Raw genomic sequence first — 6,022 nt, 5'->3', positions numbered from 1 at the left:
CACATCATTGCAGTGATAATCCATGCCAACACAAACACATCATTGCAGTGATAATCCATGCCAACACAAACACATCAGTGCAGTGATAATCCATGCAAGGTGGCTGCTGTTTGTGTGAGCTGAGATAGAGGATGAGGCAGAGAGAGAGACTCACTCCTCCCTCATCTGAGCGAGAGTGCTTCCTGTAGCCTGAGATGATTTAGGGAGTGAGTCCCGCCTCTGGGTCAATACAGAAGCTTGTAAAAGGCTTTAGTAATGATACTCACAGTCCCTTTAACAAGCAGGGCTATTACGAGTCTGTCACAGGCCACTGAGCACACAGCAATAACATGACTGCACACTTAGCAGGACCACAATATATATACTGTATGCTGCACTGTATCTCTTAGTTATTAGATTCTCTCCTTGCCACTGTATCTCCAACTCTTCACTCCTCAGACTATAACTGCTTTACTGAAAGTGTGGTCGGCTCACGCGTTTATCGCCCTTGAGCTCAGACTTGTTCTATGACAAAATGTCCTAAACAGACAATATTCCAAACACCTTTCATTGTGTTTTGTAGCCAATTATAGCTGGTCAGATTTTCATATTTTCATTGTTCAGTATTCTTAAAGGATACAACACCTTCCTAAGCTGTTCATTTGTAAAGGCTTCCTGCCCATGCGTGACTGCCCTGAACTGGTAAGCTGGAGGCTGGCACCGAGCTTTACGCCTCACAATCTTTCTATTGTCACTGCTTCAGCATCGTAATGGAGGACAGGCGTGGTAACAGCACGCAGGGACGGAGAGAAGACCACACAGTGATTTATCCCATAGCTGAACTCCTGCTCTGTCAAGAAACAAGTGTTTTGTGAGTATTGATCAGCGTGAGAGGACCTTTAACTGGGTACGGGCAGGACAAGGATTGGTTTACACACAGCTGTGATGTGTAGCTCTGGTTCACGTCAGACTGTGTAGCTCTGGTTCACGTTGTCTTCGGGACAGTAGCCTGAGGTCAGATATGTGATGAAGAGCTCTATCAGCACAGAACTTCACGCTCTACGTGTGACTCCTGTCTACCCAAACGGCTGAAGTTCATTACAGGGCTGCGTTTATGTCAGGAGTCCATCTGTGATTTTTCATATAGAAATACCAGCCACTAAAAGACTGAAACAGGCAATGCAGACAAGCTGGTTAACACCCGGGTCATCCCAGTAATATGTAGAGACATTCCTAATTGTAGTGAAGTACACAAGGTTTCCAGAGAAACTGGTCGTAATTTCTCTATAGACACAAAACCAGGTGCAAAAGCAACATTTCTGACTTCCCCAGGAAACCCACAGTTATGAAAATATTCCACATTGCCAGACTTCTCTGGAGCTGTAAGTAATGGATGATGTTACTGCTGGTCTTGAACATGAGGAGGTGTATAGTAAATAAGAATGAGAGTCCATGGGAATGTAGCAGATAGTGTTATTTTATAACCCATCTTCCTCTGTATTACCCTACCACATTAGGAGAGTCCTGATGTTTTGGTCTGTGTGGCCTCATCAGGTGAAAGAAAACAGGTCCGAAATCAAGTTTTGCTTTTCCCCTTTAAACAGCCACACAAATGTGAAGAGTGAGAAGAGGTAACACTCTTGACAGTTAACACAGGTAGTGACACCTCTGAGCACATTAGAGAGACAACCAAGAGTGAAAGACTGAGAAGACCCGCCCCCACAGCTGTTCAGCCTCCACATAATTCCACCTAACATTCACAGAGACACATGAGATGATCCATTTAATGGTAATGTGCTGACTACCACGGGCTACATTACCCACAAGCCTCCTGTCCTTTCAGCTGAGTCTCGTTTCCATACCTTGTCTTCACCTATATAAGCTCTTATGTTCTGTTAGTCTGTGTGGAATCTTGTTTGTCTAATCATCTGTTTCTGAGGCGGGTTCTTTGTTGTCTTTTAGTTTTTCCTTTTCCGCTGTCATATCAGCTCTTAATTGTCACCTGCCACCTGGGTTTTGATCTCTGCTTGTTCTGTGACAACGTCTTTGGATTTCCCCGATGATATTAAACTACATCTGTATTCCTGCATGAGACGCCATCTCTGTGCTCCGAATCTGAACACACTGCACACACTTCGGGCTTCCTGGCGGGAGAGAGAGATGCACTTCAGGAGGTTGTCACGTTTGGCTCTTCTACAAGAGACAGATGGAGGCTGACCAAACCTACGTCATAACTCCAGGCCTTATGGTGTATAAGTGTTTAAAAATGCAAACGTGGGAGTGGGTCTGCTTTCTGGATTTGTTTCTTTGTAAAACACTTTGTGACCAATGTCTATGAAAAGTGCTATATAAATAAACATTACTTGCTTTACAACTTTACAAGTGCTGTCTTGCAGTCTGTTCTCTGCTGCTGTTAACCATTTGCCATAAGAGCCTTTTCTTGAGCTTTATTCCTCTATAGAACAGGTCCTTTATCCTGGGAACCTGGCGTAGGGGTGAACTGAACACTAGGATCAAGTGTAGGATCTGTTCTCATCAGTGTAATATCTGATATGTCATCTATAAGAGGACTTCATATTAAATGGGTTTTTAGAACAGGGACTTGCCCCACTCACCCCACGCTGACCTGGTAACACAGATCTCCTGGAGCAGCCGTGGCTCAGTGGTTTATGTCCTTCACAACTGACTACTGCATCCAGGAGGTTCAAACTTCTTCCCACAAAAACAGCACCAATATTTTCCACACTAGGAAGAAATTTAGGACTCGTTCAGAATGGACCAATCTTCAGTATGAGCACCTAGATGTAAAAAAACACGACAGGGGTCATGTGCGCCCCCACCAAAGTACCACGAACTGAAAAAAGAGTCACTGTTACACATGAACTAGTGAAGGGTTAGTTAGGGGTTAGACAAGGGTTGGTGAAGGGTTAGTTAGTGGTTAGTTAGCGGTTAGTGAACGGTTAGTTAGCGTTAGTTAGGGGTTAGTTAGGAGCTAGTGAAGGGTTAGTTAGGGGTTAGTGAAGGATTAGATAGGGGTTAGTTAGGAGTAAGTGAAGGGTTAGTTGGGGATTAGTTAGGGGTAAGTGAAGGGTTAGTTAGGGGTTAGTTAGGGGTTAGTTAACTGGCACAGACATGCTGCCCAGCTGACAGCCTGACAAGCTTTTGTGTATTTCCTGAATTGTGAACTGTGCTCTGCTAAATGTCTCCCCCTCATACCCCCTCTGGAGACCTGCAGTCATGTGCTCACACTCTGTTTCTGCCCCTAATTATGATTCACCCTCCAACCCAACAGTGACCCAGTGACCCTAAAGCCCAGCCAGCCTACAAGCTCTGCCCACTTCCCAACCCTGTGGCTCAGTGGTGCTGGAAGTTTCAGTTTTTAAATCTGCCCTGTTCCTTGAAAATATTGAACTCTTACCCAACTATACATGATAAAACAGTAAAGATCAGATAAAACACTGCGCACAGTTCTACAGTGGTATAAAGATCAGATTTAGTATATGAGCAAGAATGCATGAACAAATGCAGCAAATGTTAAGATGTGAGGTTGAAATGTCACGTACATTTACAGACACACACACACACACACACACACACACACACACACACACTGCAGCTGTTCAAATATTGTGACATGTGATCTCAGCCAGATACAAAGAAGCCTCTTTCAATATGAGCTAAAACACAAAAGGCAAACAGATAGAGCCAAGCCCCACTCTGACTGCTGTGTGTCCCCAGCCAACGGGACACTGGAGCACTCACTAACAGGACCATGCAGGACAGCTACTGTCTGTCTTCCTCCAGAGACACACAGCGTCCTCCTCCAGCAGGGACACTGCCGGCCATTATGTCCACAGCTCCATGAATATTGCAGACTTGACTATGAGGTTGTGACATTTCTGGGGTTTTAAAAAAGCTACGTTCCTTGACACAGAATAGAAACAACACTTCAGTTATTAGTGCAGTAAAAGCTCCATTCAGGAACCTCATCCAGCAAAACTCATGAGCAAAATAAAATGGACCCACACCCTCTCCATCAGAGGAGTCTGGATCCTGATTCTGTGATTCACCTCGCATGAGGAGGACGTTTGAGATCCTAACTCAGAACCAGGTGTGAAACACTCTTCACGTTACTGACGCCCAGGTGGGAAACACGCTACACACTTCACATTACTGACGCTAGATGTGAAACACGCGTCACGTTACTTCACGTTCCACAGTATTGTAGGACCTCAGCCAGTTCCTCCCACATCTCCCTGCTGACGGAGCTGCACGTGAGCAGCGAGGCTCCCAGATGTGGCCACTTAATCAATGGCAGATTTCACACACAATCACGTTCTACTACAGGAATGAAAGTGAGATCAGCCGGCAAATATTCAGATAAACATAAATCAGCCTCCAACTACAGACATCCAGACACAGACCTCCAACTACAGACATCCAGACACAGACCTCCAACTACAGATCTCCCACTTGTCACGGTAGGCCGGTCTCCTACTGGGAGGGACACGCCCACTCCAGACAAGGACGCACCACTAACCTGCCCTGCTCACATCACCTGCTCCTCACTGCCACCTGCAGGTTGGTGCTGAGCACCAGCGGATGAGACCCCAATGCTGCTACAATGAAGAAGGTTCTATTTAGAGTTGTTTTGTGTTATTAAAATCCTAATGGATAATAAAGAACAAGTCTGTTCTACCTCACTTCCTCTGTGCTGCCTACGTCACACCACTAAAGACACAGACCTCCGGTTACAGACCCCCAGACACAGACCTCCAACTACAGACCCCCAGACACAGACCTCCAACTACAGACCCCCAGACACAGACCTCCAACTGCCATCCTTGGTTTTCTTTACTGCCAATGTCACCAAGCTCTCTTCAAGCCTTCAAGCCAAACACAAATTTTAGTTCACAGCCAAAAAAAGCGACATTTCCCATCATAGGATAATGTCAGAAACATTTCACCTCTTTGTTTTCCTCACACTGTTTAATCAACCTGGTAAACATATTCTGGAGGAAGCATTCAGTCTTGAACGGCTGGGAGTTTTATATCCAGCTGCTGGAATAACACAAGAGCATTCCGGCAATGGAGAAGGCTGGGAACAAACACACACACACACACACACACACACACACACACATTTGCGCTCGACTCACACACACATACGCACATGCACACTCACAAAAGAAATGAAATTCATAGCAGATATTAATAACACTTATTTGCTGGCAAGCATGCCTTGCCAAGAATGCAGTAATGACAGCGTTACACTGTGTTCACTGTGGGCTGTTTCAGTAATGACAGCGTTACACTGTGTTCACTGTGGGCTGTTTCAGTAATGACAGCGTTACACTGTGTTCACTGTGGGCTGTTTCAGTAATGACAGCGTTACACTGTGTTCACTGTGGGCTGTTTCAGTAATGACAACATTACACTGTGTTCACTGTGGGCTGTTTCAGTAATGACAGCGTTACACTGTGTTCACTGTGGGCTGTTTCAGTAATGACAACATTACACTGTGTTCACTGTGGGCTGTTTCAGTAATGATAACATTACACTGTGTTCACTGTGGGCTGTTTCAGTAATGACAACATTACACTGTGTTCACTGTGGGCTATTTCAGTAATGATAACGTTACACTGTGTTCACTGTGGGCTGTTTCAGTAATGACAGCGTTACACTGTGTTCACTGTGGGCTGTTTCAGTAATGACAACGTTACACTGTGTTCACTGTGGGCTGTTTCAGTAATGACAACGTTACACTGTGTTCACTGTGGGCTATTTCAGTAATGATAACATTACACTGTGTTCACTGTGGGCTATTTCAGTAATGACAACATTACACTGTGTTCACTGTGGGCTATTTCAGTAATGATAACATTACACTGTATTCACTGTGGGCTGTTTCAGTAATGACAACATTACACTGTGTTCACTGTGGGCTGTTTCAGTAATGACAACATTACACTGTGTTCACTGTGGGCTATTTCAGTAATGACAACATTACACTGTGTTCACTGTGGGCTGTTTCAGTAATGAC

The 6,022-nt window shown here is 44.9% G+C and overlaps 1 non-coding gene across 1 annotated transcript; it reads left to right on the top strand.

The window, feature by feature from the left end:
• The first annotated feature begins 2,446 nt into the window (after positions 1-2,446).
• LOC113589632 lies at positions 2,447-2,641 on the top strand. Its single transcript, XR_003412009.1, has one exon. It is a non-coding gene; the product is annotated as a U2 spliceosomal RNA (small nuclear RNA).
• The last annotated feature ends 3,381 nt before the right edge of the window (positions 2,642-6,022 follow it).

Source organism: Electrophorus electricus, chromosome 4 (genome assembly GCF_013358815.1).
Source record: "Electrophorus electricus isolate fEleEle1 chromosome 4, fEleEle1.pri, whole genome shotgun sequence".
NCBI classification, from domain to species: domain Eukaryota; kingdom Metazoa; phylum Chordata; class Actinopteri; order Gymnotiformes; family Gymnotidae; genus Electrophorus; species Electrophorus electricus.
The sequence above is the reverse complement of the archived record's forward strand: the minus strand, read 5'-3'. Positions and strand labels throughout refer to the sequence as shown.